Raw genomic sequence first — 19,106 nt, 5'->3', positions numbered from 1 at the left:
TCACATAAGCGCCAAAGCCCCAAACTTTTAAGAAACGACAGCTTAGGTTTCTCTAAACCATAGTTCATACGGTGTCGTCTCAACGGAATTGCGTGGTGCCCTATTTAAAGTGAATGTGTTTGTCTCTAATGCCTAACCCATAAATGATAGTGGTAATTCAATAAGGGACATCATGGTATGCATCGTATCCAATAGGGTGCAGTTATGATGTTCAGACACACCATCACACTATGGTGTTCCAGGCGGTATTAGTTGTGAAACAATTTCCACAATGTCTTAATTGTGTGCCAAACTCGTAACTCATACATTCATCTCTATGATCATATCATAGAAATTTTATCCTCTTGTCACGACGATCTTCAACTTCACTCTGAAATTACTTGAACCTTTCAATAATCCAGACTTGTGTTTCATCAAGTAAATATACTTAGCATCTACTCAAATCATCTATGAAGTAAGAACATAATGATATCCACTGCGTGCCTCAACACTCATTGGACTGCACACATCAAAATGTATTACTTCCAACAAGTTGCTTTCTTGTTCCATCTCACTGAAAACGAGGCCTTTCAGTCATCTTGCCCATGTGGTATGATTTGCATGTCTCAAGTGATTCAAAATCAAGTGAGTCCAAATGATCCATCTGCATGGAGTTTCTTCATGCGTATATACCAATAGACGTGGTTCGCATGTCTCAATCTTTTCAAAAACGAGTGAGTCCAAAGATCCATCAATATGGAGCTTCTTCATGCGTTTTACACCAATATGACTCAAGTGGCAGTGCCACAAGTATGTGGTACTATCATTACTATCTTATATCTTTTGGCATGAACATGTGTATCACCACGATCGAGATTCAATAAACTCATTTTAGGTGCAAGACCATTGAAGGTATTATTCAAATAAATAGAGTAACCATTATTCTCCTTAAATGAATAACCGTATTGCGATAAACATAATCCAATCATGTCTATGCTCATCGCAAACACCAAATAACAATTATTTAGGTTTAACACCAATCTCGATGGTAGAGGGAGCTTGCGATGCTTGATCACATCAACCTTGGAAACACTTCCAACACATATCATCATCTCGCCTTTAGCTAGTCTCTGTTTATCCGTAGCCTTTTATTTCGAGTTACTAACACTTAGCAACCGAACCGGTATCTATTACCCTGGTGCTACTAGGAGTACTTGTAAAGTACACATTAATATAATGTATATCCAATATACTTCTGTCAACCTTGCCGGCCTTCTCATCTACCAAGTATCTAGGGTAGTTCTGCTTCAGTGACCGTTCCTCTCATTTCAGAAGCACTTAGTCTCGGGTTTGGGTTCAACCTTGGGTTTCTTCACTATAGCAGCAACTGATTTGCCGTTTCATGAAGTATTCCTTCTTGCCCTTGCCCTTCTTGAAACTAGTGGTTTTACTAACCATCAATAATTGATGCTCCTACTTGATTTCTACTTCCGCGATGTCAAACATCGCGAATTGCTCAAGGTTCATCATGTCTATCCCTGATATGTTATAGTTCATCACGAAGCTCTAATAGCTTGGTGGCAGTGACTACGGAGAACCATCACTATCTCATCTGGAAGATTAACTCCCACTCGGTTCAAGTGATTGTAGTACTCACACAATCTGATCACATGCTCAATGATTGAGCTTTTCTCCCTTAGTTTGCAGGTTAAGAAACTTGTCGGAGGTCTCATACCTCTTGACGTGGGCACGAGCCTGAAATCCCAATTTCAGCTCTTGGAACATCTCATATGTTTTGCAACGTTTCAAAAGATGTCTTCGGTGCCTCAATTCTAAACCGTTTAATATTACGCACTGAACTATCACGTAGTCATCAAAATGTGTATGTCAGATGTTCACAACATCCACAAACGACGCTCGAGGTTCAGCACACCGAGCGGTGCATTAAGGACATAAGCCTTCTGTGCAGCAATGAGGACAATCCTCAGTATACGGACCCAGTCCGCATAATTGCTACTATCAACTTTCAACTAAATTTTCTCTAGGAACATATCTTAAACAGTAGAACTAAAGCATAAGCTACGACATAATTTGCAAAGACCTTTTGACTATGTTCATGATAATTAAGTTCATCTGGTTATTAAATGAACTCTCACTTAGATAGACATCCCTCTAGTCATCTAAGTGATACATGATCCGAGTCAACTAGGCCATGTCCGATCATCACGTGAGACGGACTAGTCATCATCGGTGAACATCTTCATGCTGATCGTATCTACTATACGACTCATGTTCGACCTTTCGGTCTCTTGTGTTCCGAGGCCATGTCTGTACATGCTAGGCTCGTCAAGTCAACCTAAGTGTTTCGCGTGTGTAAATCTGGCTTACACCCGTTGTATGTGAACATTAGAATCTATCACACCCGATCATCACGTGGTGCTTCGAAACAACGAACTTTCGCAACGGTGCACGGTTAGGGGGAACACGTTCTTGAAATTTTATGAGGGATCATCTTATTTATGCTACCGTCATTCTAACAAAATAAGATGTAAACATGACAAACATCACATGCAAATCATAAAGTAACATGATATGGCCAATATCATCTTGCGCCTTTGATCTCCATCTTGAGGCATGACATGATCACCTTTGTCACCGGCATGACACCATGATCTCCATCATCGTGTCTTCATGAAATTGTCTCGCCAACTATTACTTCTACTACTATGGCTAACAGTTTAGCAATAAAGTAAAGTAATTACATGGCGTTATTTAATGACACACAGGTCATACAATAAATTAAGACAACTCCTATGGCTCCTGCCGGTTGTCATACTCATCGACATGCAAGTCGTGATTCTTATTACAAGAACATGATCAATCTCATACACCACATATCATTCATCACATTCTTTTTGGCCATATCACATCACATAGCATACCCTGCAAAAACAAGTTAGACGTCCTCTAATTGTTGTTGCATGTTTTACGTGGTTGCTATGGGTTTCTAGCAAGAACGTTTCTTACCTACGCAAAATCCACAACGCTGATATGCCAATTGCTATTTACCCTTCATAAGGACCCTTTTCATCGAATCCGATCTGACTAAAGTGGGAGAGACTGGCACCCGCTAGCCACCTTTATGCAACAAGTGCATGTCAGTCGGTGGAACCTGTCTCACATAAGTGTACGTGTAAGGTCGGTCCGGGCCGCTTCATCCCACAATACTGTTGAAACAAGATAGGACTAGTAACGGTAAGCATATTGAACAAAACCAACGCCCACAACTACTTGTGTTCTACTCGTGCGTAGAATCTATGCAATAAACCGGGCTCATGATGCCACTGTTGGGTAACGTAGCAGAAATTCAAAATTTTCTACGCATCACCAAGATCAATCTATGGAGATTCTAGCAACAAGAGAGAGGGAGTGCATCTTCATACCCTTGAAGGTTGCTAAGCGGAAGCGTTACAAGAACGCGGATGATGGAGTCGTACTCGCGGCGATTCAAATCGTGGAAGATCCGATCTAGCGCCGAACGGACGGCGCCTCCGTGTTCAACACACGTACAACCCGGGGACGTCTTCTCCTTCTTGACCCAGCAAGGGGAGAGGAGAAGTTGAGGGGGAACTCCGACAACACGACGGCATGGTGGTGGTGGAGCTCATGGTTCTCCAGCAGGGCTTCGCCAAGCACTACGGAGGAGGAGGAGGTGTTGGAGGAGGGAGAGGGCTGCGCCAGGGAAGAGGTGCGGCTGCCCTCCCACCCCTCCACTATATATAGGTCAAGGGGAGAGGGGGAGACGCCCTAGGGTTTCCCCTAGGGGCAGCGGCCAAGCAGATTGGATCTCCCTAGGCAAAATCCTAGGGAGACTTCCCCCCCCAAGCCAAGCAGGTGGAGGATTGCCTCCCAAGCCAGGTGGAGGCACCCCACCTCCCCAAATAACGTGGGAAAGGGTGTGGGGGGCACCACCCCTTAGTGGGCTGGTTTTCCCCTTCCTCTTTGGCCCATGAGGCCCTCCAACACTTGTCGGGGCTCCCAAAACACCTTTCGGTCATGCTGGCCATAGCCTTGTACCCCCGGAACACTTCCGGACTCTAATACCCTTCATCCAATATATCGATCTTCACCGCCGGACCATTCCAGAACTCCTCGTGATGTTTGGGATCACATCCGGGACTCCGAACTACCTTCGGTAACCACATACTATTTCCCATAACAACTCTAGCGTCACCGAACCTTAAGTGTGTAGACCCTACGGGTCTGGGAACCACGCAGACATGACCGAGACATTCTCCGACCAATAACCAACAGCGGGATCTGGATACCCATGTTGGCTCCCACATGTTCCACGATGTCGAGGATTCAATCAATCCCGTATACAATTCCCTTTGTCCATTGGTATGTTACTTGCCCGAGATTCGATCGGCGGTATCCCTATACCTTGTTCAATCTCGTTACCGGCAAGTCTCTTTACTCGTTCCATAATGCATGATCCTGTGACTAACTACTTAGTCACATTGAGCTCATTATGATGATGCATTACCGAGTGGGCCCAGAGATACCTCTCCGTCATACGGAGTGACAAATCCCAGTCTCGATTCGTACCAACCCAACAGACACTTTCGGAGATACCTGTAGTGCACCTTTATAGCCACCCAGTTACGTTGTGAAGTTTGGTACACCCAAAGCATTCCTACGGTATCCGGGAGTTGCACAATCTCATGGTCTAAGGAAATGATACTTGACATTAGAAAAGCTTTAGCAAACGAACTACACGATCTTGTGACATGCTTAGGATTGGGTCTTGTCCATCACATCATTCTCCTAATGGTGTGATCCCGTTATCAATGACATCCAATGTCCATGGTCAGGAAACCATAACCATCTATTGATCAACGAGCTAGTCAACTAGAGGCTCACTAGGGACATGTTGTGGTCTATGTATTCACACATGTATTACGGTTTCCAGTTAATACAATTATAGCATGAACAATAGACAATTATCATGAAGAAGGAAATAAAATAATAACCATTTTATTATTGCCTCTAGGGCATATTTCCAACAGGTCCGGCGTGGCGCAAACTCATAACCCGAGGAAGAAGAGAAGAATGGAGGGTACGCCAAGGAGGAGTGCGAGGTTGGCCAAGCATGGGGCGTCAAAGCAGCAGCAAGTTCTCATCCGTAAACTATGTTTGGCGCATGAGGGGGAAGTCATCTCGGAGGATGTGCTTAAGATGTATGTGGAGTTGTTTCTCGGCCGCTTTTGGACGCACACATTGCCGTGATTTTGGCGTTGTTTGGTTGGGAGTCACCGGCTGTACCCCTTGAAGGGACAGCAATGTGCTGATGGCCATGCCGGTGGCTTGGTAGGATATTGTCATGAATACTCAACCATTGAGGATGATAGTGTGGAATGTTCGCGGGCTAAACGCACCTGCCCGGCAGAACACGGTTTACCAGGTGGTCACGGCAGCTAGTCCGGCCATAGTGTGTCTCCAAGAGACAAAGTTGCATGATGTATCCGTGAATGTTGTATGACAATGCCTCAGTGCTAAATTCAAGAAGTTTTTCTATTTACCTGCGTTGGGAACGCGTGGAGGGATTTTGGTGGCTTGGGATGCCACTTTAGTTCACCTCTCTAACCCGCGTCGTACCTTGGTGGCTCACGTGCGTGTATGGCCCGCAAGAGGAGCCTGACAAGGTGGAGTTTCTGCAAGACTTGGTGGATATTAGAGACTTGCACGCTGGGCCTTGGCTTGTGGCTGGGGATTTCAACCTCATTGCTTGTGAGGAGGACAAGAACAATGACATGATTAATCGCAGGATGTTGGGAAGGTTTCGTTCAAAGCTTAATTCCCTCGAAGTGAAGGAGATATACTTGAATGGACGAAGATACATGTGGTCGAATGAAAGGAGAGTTGCCACCTTTGAGAAAATCAATCACGTGTTCATGTCGAATGAGTGGGATGTGGCGTACCCAACTTGCTTGCTTTCGGCCTTGGGTACGGAGATTTCCGACCATTGTCCATTGGTGCTTGATATGAATGTCTGTATCAGTACGCAAAGCCGGTTCAAGTTTGAATCGTTTTGGACTAGAGCAGAAGGGTTTATGGATGTGGTTAAATTGGCTTGGAGCTCAATACCTGATGCTTCAAATGATTATCTCATGCTCCAGAACAAGCTAAAAGCCACGGCGGTGAGCCTTCAAAGGTGGAGTGACAGGTGGATAGGGAATGTGAAGCTGCAAATAGCTATTGCTCTCGAGGTTATCAAGCAACTTGACACAGCCATGGTAGGAAGAGTCCTATCTGATGCTGAGCGAGAGCTGAGGAAGTGCATGAAGAAGAAGTTGCTTGGCTTGAGCTCCTTGGAGAGGACTATTGTGAGGCAAAGGTCTCGGCTACTGCAACTGCGCGAAGGGGACGACAATACTAGGCTTTTCCATCAACATGCTAGTCACCGGCAGAGAAATAATGCCATACGAGTGGTGAAACATAATGGGAACCTATATGCTGGGTAGGAGGGAGTTGCGTCGGCAGTTGATGCATACTTTGGTGCGGCATTTGGCGCCTCAGAGGCTAGGAATCATACTATCAATCTGGGTATTCTTGGACTGTCGCACCTCGACTTATCGCATCTCGAGCAACCATTTACAGCTGACGAAGTGGAGAAGGTAATCAAAAGCATGCCATTAGACAAGGCCCCAGGTCCGGACGGGTTTACCGGTAGGTTCAATGCAACATGTTGGAGCATCATTAAGGAGGACTTCATGAAGGCAATGGACTGTTTCCACAAAGGAGACATGAGGGGTTTAGCCGCCATCAACAAGTCTCTTGTCTCCCTTTTGCCTACGAAGGAAGGAACACTGGAGGTGGGGGATTTTTGTCCAATAAACCTTGTGCACGAGGCCATCAAGAAATTTGAGAAAGTGCTCACTTGTCGGTTGGTGGAGGAGCTGCCCAAGCTAGTTGGCAATCACCAAATCGCGTTTGTGAAGGGAAGATCATTGCATGATAACTTCATGCTTGTGCAGAGCATGGCGTGGAGATTGCACGCTCTGAAGAGCTCATCTGTTCTGCTCAAGCTTGACATCTCAAAAGCCGACTCGGTAAAATGGTCGTTCCTTCTTGAGGTTCTGCAGCACATGGGTTTCAGACCGAGGTGGAGATCATGGATCTGTGGGATTCTTGATACATCAACAACGAAGATCATGGTGAATGGTGACCCAGGTGACATGATTTACAACTGCAAAGGGCTACGGCAGGGCGACCCCATCTCACCAATGCTTTTCATCCTAACTATGGAGCCCCTACAGAAGATGTTCGAGGTGGCTATGAGTCGAGGCGTATTGTCACCACTAGCGCGAGAAGGGATGAGAAAGCGCTTGTCCATCTTTGTGGATGATGTAGTATTGTTCGTCAAGCCCAATCCGCTTGATCTTCAAGTCTGCAAGTGCTTATTTGAGCTGTTTGGAGAGGCGTCCGGGCTAAGAATCAACTTGCGCAAGTCTGCAGCCCTACCTATCAGGTGCTCTAAGGATGAGATATCGATGGCATGTATCAAGCTCGAGTGTCCCTTGGGATCGTTCCTGATCAAGTACCTTGGGTTACCACTATCGTTAAGGAAGCAATCTGCAACGCAACTTCAGTACTTGGTGGACCATATGGCAAATAGGCTTCCAAAGTGGAAGCCATCACTTACGCCAAAGAGTGGCCGGCTAACTTTGGTGCATTCTGTGCTTTGCGCCATGCCAATCCATGCTATGATTGTTGGGGAACATAGCAGAAATTCAAAATTTTCTACACATCACCAAGATCAATCTATGGAGATACTAGCAATGAGAGAGAGGGGGTGCATCTTCATACCCTTGAAGATCGCGATGCGGCAGCGTTACAAGAACGCGGTCAGTGGAGTCGTTCACGAAGCGATTCAGATCGCGGCCGAATCCGATCTAAGCACCGAAGAATGGTGCCTCCGCGTTCAACACACGTACAGCCCGGTGACCTCTCCCGTGCCTTGATCCAGCAAGGAGAGAGGGAGAGGATGAGGAAGACTCCATACAGCAGCAGCACAACCGTGTGGTGGTGATGGAGAAGCGTGGCACTCCAGCAGGGCTTCGCCAAGCACTGCGAGAGACGAGGAGGGAGAGGGGTAGGGCTGCGCCAGGGAGAGGAAACTCATGTGTTGGGCAGCCCCAAAACCCCCACTATATATAGGGGAAGGGGAGAGGGAGTCGGGCCCCTCTAGATCCCATCTAGATGGGAGGGGCAGCGGCCAGGAGGGGGAGACTTGCCCCCCAAGCAAGGTGGAGGCGCCCCCTCCCCTAGGGTTTTTAACCCTAGGCGCCTTGGGCCCTTGGGGAGGGGCGCACCAGCCCACTAGGGGCTGGTTCCCTCCCATATTTAGCCCATTAAGCCTCCCGGGGCAGGTGGCCCCACCCGGTGGAGCTCCGCACACCTTTCGGTGGTCCCGGTACACGATAACCCCAGAGACTATTCCGGTGACTGAAACTGGACTTCCCATATATAAATCTTTACCTCCAGACCATTCTGGAACTCCTCATAACGTCCAGGATCTCATCCGGGACTCCTAACAACATTCAGTAACCACATACAAACTTCCTTTATAACTCTAGCGTCATCGAACCTTAAGTGTGTAGAGCCTACGGGTTCGGGAATCATGCAGACATGACCAAGACAGCTCTCTTGCCAATAACCAACAGCAGGATCTGGATACCCATGTTGTCTCCCACATGTTCCACGATGATCTCATCGGATGAACCACGATGTCAAGGATTCAAGCAATCCCGTATAAAATTCCCTTTGTCAATCGGTATGTTACTTGCCCGAGATTCGATCGTCGGTATCCCAATACCTCGTTCAATCTCGTTACCGGCAAGTCACTTTACTCGTTCCATAATGCATGATCCCGTGACTAACTACTTAGTCACATTGAGCTCATTATGATGATGCATTACCGAGTGGGCCCAGAGATACCTCTCCGTCATATGGAGTGACAAATCCCAGTCTCGATTCGTGCCAACCCAATAGACACTTTCGGAGATACTTGTAGTGCACCTTTATAGCCACCCAGTACGTTGTGACGTTTGGTATACCCAAAGCACGCCTACTGTATCCGGGAGTTACACAATCTCATGGTCTAAGAAACTGATACTTGACATTAGAAAAGCTTTAGGAAATGAACTACACGATCTTGTGCTATGCTTAGGATTGGGTCTTGTCCATCACATCATTCTCCTAATGATGTGATCCCTTATCAATGACATCCAATGTCCATGGTCAGGAAACCATGACCATCTGTTGATCAAGGAGCTAGTCAACTAGAGGCTCACTAGGGACATGTTGTGGTCTATGTATTCACACATGTATTGCGGTTTTCGGCCAATACAATTATAGCATGAACAATAGACAATTATCATGAACAAGGAAATACAATAATAACCATTTTATTATTGCCTCTAGGGCATATTTCCAACAGTCTCCCACTTGCACTAGAGTCAATAATCTAGTTCACATCACTATGTGATTGTAATGAATCAACACCCATGGGGTTTGATCATATCTCGCTTGTGAGAGAGGTTATTAGTCAAAGGATCTAAACCTTTAAGATCCGTGTGTGCTTTGCAAATCTCTATGTCAGCTCCTAGATGCAGCTACCACACTCTATTTGGAGCTATTCCAAATAATTGTTTTACTATACGAATACGGTTTACTACTCAGAATAATCCGGATTAGTGTCAAAGTTTGCATCGGCGTAACCCTTTACGACGAACTCTTTTACCACCTCCATAATCGAGAAAATTCCTTAGACCACTAGTTACTAAGGATAAGTTTGACCGTTGTCCTGTGATCCATTCCTGGATCACTCTTGTACCCCTTGACTGACTCATGGCAAGGCACACTTCAGGTGCGGTACACAACATAGCATACTATAGAGCCTACGTCTGAAGCATAGGGGACGACCTTCGTCCTTTCTCTCTCTTCTGCCGTGGTCAGGTCTTGAGTCTTACTCAATACTCATACCTTATAACACAGCCAAGAACTCTTTCTTTGCCGATCTATTTTGAACTCCTTCAAAATATTGTCACGGTATGTATTTATTTGAAAATACTATTAAGCGTTTTTCATCTATCCTTATAGATCTTGATGCTCAATGTTCAAGTATCTTAATCCAGGTTTTCCATTGAAAAACACTTTTCAAATAACCCTATATGCTGTCCATAAATTCTACATCATTTCTGATCAACAATATGTTAATAACATATACTCATCAGAAATTATATAGTGCTCCCACTCACTTCTTTGGAAATACAAGTTTCTCATAAACTTTGTATAAACCCAAAATCTTTGATCATCTCATCAAAGCGTATATTCCAACTCCGAGATGCTTACTCCAGTCCTTAGAAGGATTGCTGGAGCTTTGCATGCTTGTTAGCATCTTTTAGGATTGACAAAACCTTCTGGTTGTATCACATACAACCTTTCCTCAAGAAAAACGTCGACGAAACAATGGTTTTTGACATCCTATCTGCAAGATTTCATAAATAATGCAGTAACTGCTAATATAATTTCAACAGACTCTTAGCATCGCTACGAGTGAGAAAATCTTATCATAGTCAACTCCTTGGACTTGTCGGAAAGCATCTTAGCGACAAGTCAAGCTTTGTTAATGGTGACACTTACCATCATTGTCTGTCTTCCCTTTTAAATCCATCTGTACCCAACAGCCTTATTACCATCAAGTAGTTCTTCCAAAGTCCACACTTTGTTTTCATACATGGATCCTCTCTCGGATTTTATGGCCCCTAGCCATTTGCTGGAATCCGGGCCCACCATCGCTTCTCCATAGCTCGTAGGTTCATTGTTGTCTAGCAACATGACCTCCAAGACAGGATTACCGTACCACTCTGAAGTAGTACGCGTCCTTGTCGACCTACGAGGTTTGGTAGTGACTTGATCCAAAGTTTCATGATCTCTATCATCAGCTTCCACTTCAACTGGTGTAGGCGCCACATGAACAACTTCATGTGCCCTACTACACACTGGTTTAAGTGATGGTTCAATAACCTTATGAAGTCTCCGCCATCCCCCCACTCAATTCTTTCGAGAGAAACTATTCCTCGAGAAAGGACCCGTTTCTAGAAACAATCACTTTTGCTTCTGGATCTGAATTAGGAGGTATACCAAACTATTTTTGGGTGTCTTGTGAAGTTGCATTTATCTGCTTTGGGTTCGAGCTTATCTTGATGAACCTTTTCACATAAGTGTCACAACCCCAAACTTTCAAGAAATGACAGCTTAGGTTTCTCTAAACCATAGTTCACACGGTGTCATCTCAATGGAATTACGTGGTGCCCTATTTAAAGTGAATGCGGTTGTCTCTAATGCTTCACCCATAAACGATAGTGGTAATTCGATAAGAGACGTCATGGCATGCACCATATCCAATAGGGTGCAACTATGACGTTCAGACACACCATCACACTATGGTGTTCCAGGCGGCATTAGTTGTGAAACAATTTCCACAATGTCTTAATTGTGTACCAAACACGCAACACTGATATTCATCTTTGTGATCATATCATAGACATTTTATCCTTTTGTCACGGCGATCTTCAACTTCACTCTGAAATTACTTGAACCTTTCAACAATTCAGACTTTTGTTTCATCAAGTAAATACACTTGGCATCTACTCAAATCATCTGTGAAGTAAGAACATAACGATATCCACTGCGTGCCTCAACACCCATTGGACTGCACACATCAAAATGCATTACTTCCAACAAGTTGCTTTCTTGTTCCATTTCACTGAAAACAAGGCCTTTTAGTCATCTTGCCCATGTGGTATGATTTGCATGATTCAAGTGATTCAAAATCAAGTGAGTCCAAATGATCCATCTGCATGGAGTTTCTTCATGCGTACATACCAATAGACATGGTTCGCATGTCTCAAACTTTTCAAAATGAGTGAGTCCAGAGATCCATCAACATGGAGCTTCTTCATGCATTTTATACCAATATGACTCAAATGGCAGTGCCACAAGCAGGTGGTACTATCATTACTATCTTATATCTTTTGGCATGAACATGTGTATCGCTATGATCGAGATTCAATAAACCATTCATTTTAGGTGCAAGACCATTGAAGGTATTATTCAAATAAACAGAGTAACCATTATTCTCCTTAAATGAATAATCGTATTGCGATAGACATAATCCAATCATGTCTATGCTCAACGCAAACACCAAATAACAATTATTTAGGTTTAACACCGATCTCGATGGTAGAGGGAGCGTGCGACGTTTGATCACATCAACCTTGGAAATACTTCCAACACATATCGTCATCTCGCCTTTAGCTAGTCTCCGTTTATTCCGTAGCCTTTTTATTTCGAGTTACTAACACTTAGCAACCGAACCGGTATCTATTACCATGGTGCTACTAGGAGTACTAATATAGTACACATTAATACAATGTATATCCAATATACTTCTGTCGACCTTGCTTGCCTTCTTATCTACCAAGTATCTAGGGTAATTGTGCTCTACTGACCGTTCCCCTTATGACAGAAGCACTTAGTCTCGGGTTTGGGTTCAACCTTGGGTTTCTTCACTAGAGCAGCAACTGATTTGCCATTTCATGAAGTATCCTTTCTTGCCCTTGCCCTTCTTGAAACTAGTAATTTCACTAACCATCAACAATTGATGATCCTTCTTGATTTCTACTTTCGCGGTGTCAAACATCGCGAATATTTCAAGGATCATCATATCTATCCCTGATATGTTATAGTTCATCACGAAGCTCTAGTAGCTTGGTGGCAATGAATTTGGAGAAACATCACTATCTCATCTGGAATATTAATTCCCACTCGATTCAAGTGATTGTTGTACCCAGACAATCTGAGTACAAGCTCAACAATTGAGCTTTTCTCCCTTAGTTTGTAGGCTAAGAAACTCGTCAGAGGTCTTATACCTCTTGACGTGGGCATGAGCCTGAAATCCCAATTTCAGCCTTGGAACATCTCATATGTTTCGCGACGTTTCAAAAACGTCTTTGGCGCCACAATTCTAAACCATTTAACATTACTGAACTATCATGTAGTCATCAAAACGTGTATGTCAGATGTTCGCAACATCCACAGACGACGTTCGAGGTTTAGCACACCGAGCGGTGCATTAAGGACATAAGCCTTCTGCGCAGCAATGAGGACAATCCTCAGTTTACGGACCCAGTTCGCATAATTGCTACTATCAACTTTCAACTATATTTTCTCTAGGAACATATCTAAACAGTAGAACTGAAGCGTATGCAACGACATAATTTGCAAAGGCCTTTTGACTATGTTCATGATAATTAAGTTCATCTGGTTATTTAATGAACTCTCACTTAGATAGACATCCCTCTAGTCATCTAAGTGATACATGATCCGAGTCAACTAGGCCGTGTCCGATCATCACGTGAGACGGACTAATCATCATCGGTGAACATCTTCATGTTGATCGTATCTTCTATACGACTCATGTTCGACCTTTCGGTCTCTTGTGTTCTGAGGCCATGTCTGTACATGCTAGGCTCGTCAAGTCAACCTAAGTGTTCTGCATGTGTAAATCTGGCTTACACCCACTGTATGTGAACGTTAGAATCTATCACACGCGATCATCACGTGGTGCTTCGAAACAACGAACTTTCGCAACGGTGCACAGTTAGGGGGAACACTTTCTTGAAATTTTAGTGAGTGATCATCTTATTTATGCTACCGTCGTTCTAACCAAATAAGATGTAGACATGACAAACATCACATGCAAATCATAGAGTGACATGATATGGCCAATATCATCTTGCGCCTTTGATCTCCATCTTGAGGCATGACATGATCACCTTTGTCACCGGCATGACACCATGATCTCCATCATCATGTCTTCATGAAGTTGTCTCGCCAACTATTACTTCTACTACTATGGCTAACGGTTTAGCAATAAAGTAAAGTAATTACATGGCGTTATTCAATGACACGCATCACATACAATAAATTAATACAACTCCTATGGCTCCTGCCGGTTGTCATACTCATCGACATGCAAGTCGTGATTCCTATTAAGAGAACATGATCAATCTCATACATCACAAATCATTCATCACATTCTTTTTGGCCATATCACATCACGCGGCATTTGTTGCAAAAACAAGTTAGACGTCCTCTAATTGTTGTTGCAAGTTTTTTACGTGGCTGCTATAGGTTTCTAGCAAGAACTTTTCTTACCTACGCCAAAACCACAACGTGATATGCCAATTGCTATTTACCCTTCATAAGGACCCTTTTCATCGAATCTGATCCGACTAAAGTGGGAGAGACTGCCACCCGCTAGCCACCTTATGCAACAAGTGCATGTCAGTCGGTGGAACCTGTCTCACGTAAGTGTACGTGTAAGGTCGGTTCGGGCCGCTTCATCCCACAATACCGTTGAAACAAGATAGGACTAGTAACGGTAAACATATTGAGCGAAATCAACGCCCACAACAACTTGTGTTCTACTCGTGCATAGAATCTACGCAATACACCTAGCTCATGATGCCACTGTTGGGGAACGTAGCAGAAATTCAAAATTTTCTACGCATCACCAAGATCAATCTATGGAGATACTAGCAACGAGAGAGAGGGGAGTGCATCTTCATACCCTTGAAGATCGCGGTGCGGAAGCGTTACAAGAACGCGGTCGGTGGAGTCATTCACGAAGCGATTCAGATCGCGGCCGAATCTGATCTAAGCACCGAAGAACGGTGCCTCCGCGTTCAACACACGTACAGCCCGGTGACGTCTCCCGTGCCTTGATCCAGCAAGGAGAGAGGGAGAGGATGGGGAAGACTCCGTCCAGCAGTAGCACAACGGCGTGGTGGTGATGGAGGAGCGTGGCACTCCAGCAGGGCTTCGCCAAGCACTGCGAGAGACGAGGAGGGAGAGGGGTAGGGCTGCGCCAGGGAGAGGAAAACTCATGTGTTGGGCAGCCCCAAAAACCCCACTATATATAGGGGAAGGGGAGAGGGGGCCGAGCCCCTCCAGATCCCATCTAGAGGGGAGGGGCGGCGGCCAGGAGGGGGAGACTTGCCCCCCAAGCAAGGTGGAGGCGCCCCCTCCCCTAGGGTTTTCAACCCTAGGCGCCTTGGGCCCTTGGGGAGGGGTGCACCAGCCCACTAGGGGCTGGTTCCCTCCCATATTCAGCCCATTAAGCCCCCCGGGGCAGGTGGCCCCACCCGGTGGACCTCCAGACACCTTTCGGTGGTCCCGGTACAATACGGATAACCCCCGAAACTATTCCGGTGACTGAAACTAGACTTGCCATATATAAATCTTTACCTCCGGACCATTCCGGAACTCCTCGTGACGTCCAGGATCTCATCCGGGACTCCGAAGAACATTCGGTAACCACATACAAACTTCCTTTATAACCCTAGCGTCATCGAACCTTAAGTGTGTAGACCCTACAGGTTCGGGAATCATGCAGACTTGACCGAGACAGCTCTGTTGCCAATAACCAATAGGGGGATCTGGATACCCATGTTGGCTCCCACATGTTCCACGATGATCTCATCAGATGAACCACGATGTCAAGGATTCAAGCAATCCCGTATAAAATTCCCTTTGTCAATCGGTATGTTACTTGCCCGAGATTCGATCGTCGGTATCCCAATACCTCGTTCAATCTCGTTACCGGCAAGTCACTTTACTTGTTCCGTAATGCATGATCCCATGACTAAATACTTAGTCACATTGAGATCATTATGATGATGCGTTACCGAGTGGGCCCAGAGATACCTCTCCGTCATACGGAGTGACAAATCACAGTCTCGATTCGTGCCAAGCCAACAGACACTTTCGGAGATACCTGTAGTGCACCTTTATAGCCACCCAGTACGTTGTGACGTTTGGTACACCCAAAGCACACCTACGGTATCCGGGAGTTACACAATCTCATGGTCTAAGAAACTGATACTTGACATTAGAAAAGCTTTAGCAAACGAACTACACGATCTTGTGCTATGCTTAGGATTGGGTCTTGTCCATCACATCATTCTCCTAATGATGTGATCCCTTATCAATGACATCCAATGTCCATGGTCAGGAAACCATGACCATCTGTTGATCAACGAGCTAGTCAACTAGAGGCTCACTAGGGTCATATTGTGGTCTATGTATTCACACATATATTGCGGTTTCCGGTCAATACAATTATAGCATGAACAATAGACAATTATCATGAACAAGGAAATACAATAATAACCATTTTATTATTGCCTCTAAGGCATATTTCCAACAATGATGGCGTTAGACCTCCCGATGAAAACAATCGCAGCTATGAACAAGATCTGCAGAGGCTTCTTGTGGTGTAGGAGAGCGGATGCGAATGGTGGCAACTGTGTGGTTGCATGGGACATGGTTTGCTCGCCCAAGTGGGAAGGTGGCTTGGGGCTGCCAAGTCTAAGATGGATGAACATTGCCATGCAGGCCCGTTGGTCGTGGCTACAAAGGATAGACGAGACAAGGCCGTGGAGTGAATTTCGAATAAAAGTCGCGGATGATGCAAGACTGCTGTGGCAGGCAGCTATGAGGAGTATAGCACGGCCGGGCCGCACAACACTTTTTTGGGAAGACAGATGGTTAGATGGCCGGAGAGTTCAGCAGATTGCATCGTGTGTGTATGACATGGTTCCTCCTAGAATACGTAGGACGAGGTTGGTTTGCTCGGCCATGGAGAGTGGAGCTTGGGCGATGGATTTTGCCCCAAACTTTGGCCTGGACACCCTGCATGAATTCCTCATGCTATGGCAGATGGTTGGTACCTGGGAGCCAGCCGAGGACGATGTGCCGGATGAGATTAAGTGGTCGTGGGAGGCAAATGGCCGGTTCTCTGTGAAATGAGTGTATGCGGCTAGATTTTGGGGAAGAAAGGTAATCCCAATGGTGGACTTGACTTGGAAGTCGCGCGCTCCATTGCAATGCAGATTCTTTACTTGGTTGGCCATGAAAGACAGATGCTGAACCTCGGACCGTCTTGCACGGAGAGGCCTACCGCATCAAGCCGCTTGCCCTTTCTGTGATCAAGAATAGGAAACGACCAATCATCTTTTACTCATGTGTGTGTTCACTAGAACAATCTGGGCGGCCATTCGTGCGGCGCTTGATTCACCAGCTTGCATCCCATCTACCCAGGACTCGCTGGTGGAGTGGGCCATTGACAAGCGTGGATCGAACAATGTGAGTACGAAGGACCTGCGCACCATCTTTGCACTCACGTTGTGAGAGTTGTGGAAGCATAGGAATGCAATCGTCTTCGAGGGTGCGCGACCGTCGATCTTCCAGTTGCTAAAAAAGATTTGTAATGAGGGTTTGGTTTGGTCCTCTGCTGGGTTACTAAAAGGGAATGTAACTCCCTTCTTTCGCAGGGTAGAGAGATGGGTGAGTGGTGAGGATTAGATTGTACTGATAATCCTGTAAACTACGGTGGAGGCACTCTTTGCTTTATCTTCTTTAATATATGATATGCACACTCGTGCATATTCGAGAAAAAAAATATTAAGGGGAGCATATCTATATCTATACCTACTAATAAAGCAAGGCGCGTTTTTTCAATTTTTTCATCCGGTTCACGAGTGAATAGATTTTCTTTTTACTATCTGAGGTAGTACTAATTTTTTGTGCATCCATGTGCTAGAAAAAGAAATACGGTTTATCCAGAATTTCGTACATGGGCCGCATGCTATAGCCCAGTAAAGCCAGCCCACTTATTTTCCTGCCCACGCAGCTGGGCAAATCCTATTTGCCGCACGTGGTGACAGATAGTTGGAGGTTAGCACAGATAGCCCTGAACTGGGCCGACCTGTTTTCAATTTTTTCAATGTTCATTTTATATAATTTTATGTTCCTTTCTCTTTTTGTTTCCACTTTCTTTTTTCTTTTTTTTATTTGTACTTTTTTGATCAAATAAATTTTATGAAATGTTTAGAATTTCAATTTTGTTCAAATTTTTGAAGAATGTTCAGAATTCCCAAAATATATTCCCGTTTTAAAAGTGTTCAGATATTAAAAAAACTTGTCATTCTGAAATTTTCTGAAAACGGATTTTTTTTTCTGTTTTACAAAATTATTCGAGATTTTTTTAAATATATATATATTTTAAAAAATGTTCCAAATTCGGAAAATGTTCTGATTGTAGTGAAATGTTCAAGAATTCAACATAAAAATATTTTAAGTAGCCCGGTATTGCTCTTTACATACGGTCTTATGAATTTATAAATGTGTGTGAAACAACATGTACTAATAAGATGTATGAAGTATGGATCTATTATGCCGGACGAAGGATGGATGCATCGGCATGTGAGCTAGCTGGAAAAGGACACTAAATTTTTTCAATGAAAAGTAATATTCCTATTTTTCTCAAAACATTTGTATTTTCCAAAATTGTTCAAGATTCTTAAAAAATGCATTTTAAAAAATTCTCCAAATTTGAAAAATATTCTTGCTTTAGAGGAATGCTCACAAATAATGTTCGCGTTAAAAATTACACATCTTCTAAAATTGTTCTGAAAGGTAAACATGTTCCCTTTTTTGAAAATTATTCATAAATTCAAGAAATGCTCGTGTTCTCATAAAAGCTTCATGTTTTTTAAAAATGTTCTTGAATTTTAAAAAATGTTCCTGTTTCAAATTTTGTTTCTTTATTTCCGAAAATGTATGAAACTTCAAGAAAACAAATTGAAATTTTGAAAATTGTTTGGGATTTCAAAATTAGTTCATGTTTCCAAGAATATTAGGCAATTCATAATAATATTTTTTTTGAAAAGTTGAAAAAATATAATCATAGAATGTTTTGAATCTGATGTTGTGGTATGTTCTTAAATATTTACGTCGGCCATTGGTTAGCAGGACATATTTATTCGAGTGAATGGCAGCACTGTGTCGGGTGTTTGAGATCGTGAGTACGATCCTTCAACTCATTTTTTCTTTCTAGATTTTTACTCACGTCTTACAAACACAGGTCGATTCGGTGTCTGATAATTTCACACCCCACACAATTTAGCCAGCCCAGCTACCTAGGAAATAAGGAA

Source organism: Triticum dicoccoides, chromosome 4B (genome assembly GCF_002162155.2).
Source record: "Triticum dicoccoides isolate Atlit2015 ecotype Zavitan chromosome 4B, WEW_v2.0, whole genome shotgun sequence".
Taxonomy (NCBI): Eukaryota; Viridiplantae; Streptophyta; class Magnoliopsida; order Poales; family Poaceae; genus Triticum; species Triticum dicoccoides.
This window is presented reverse-complemented; position numbering follows the sequence as displayed.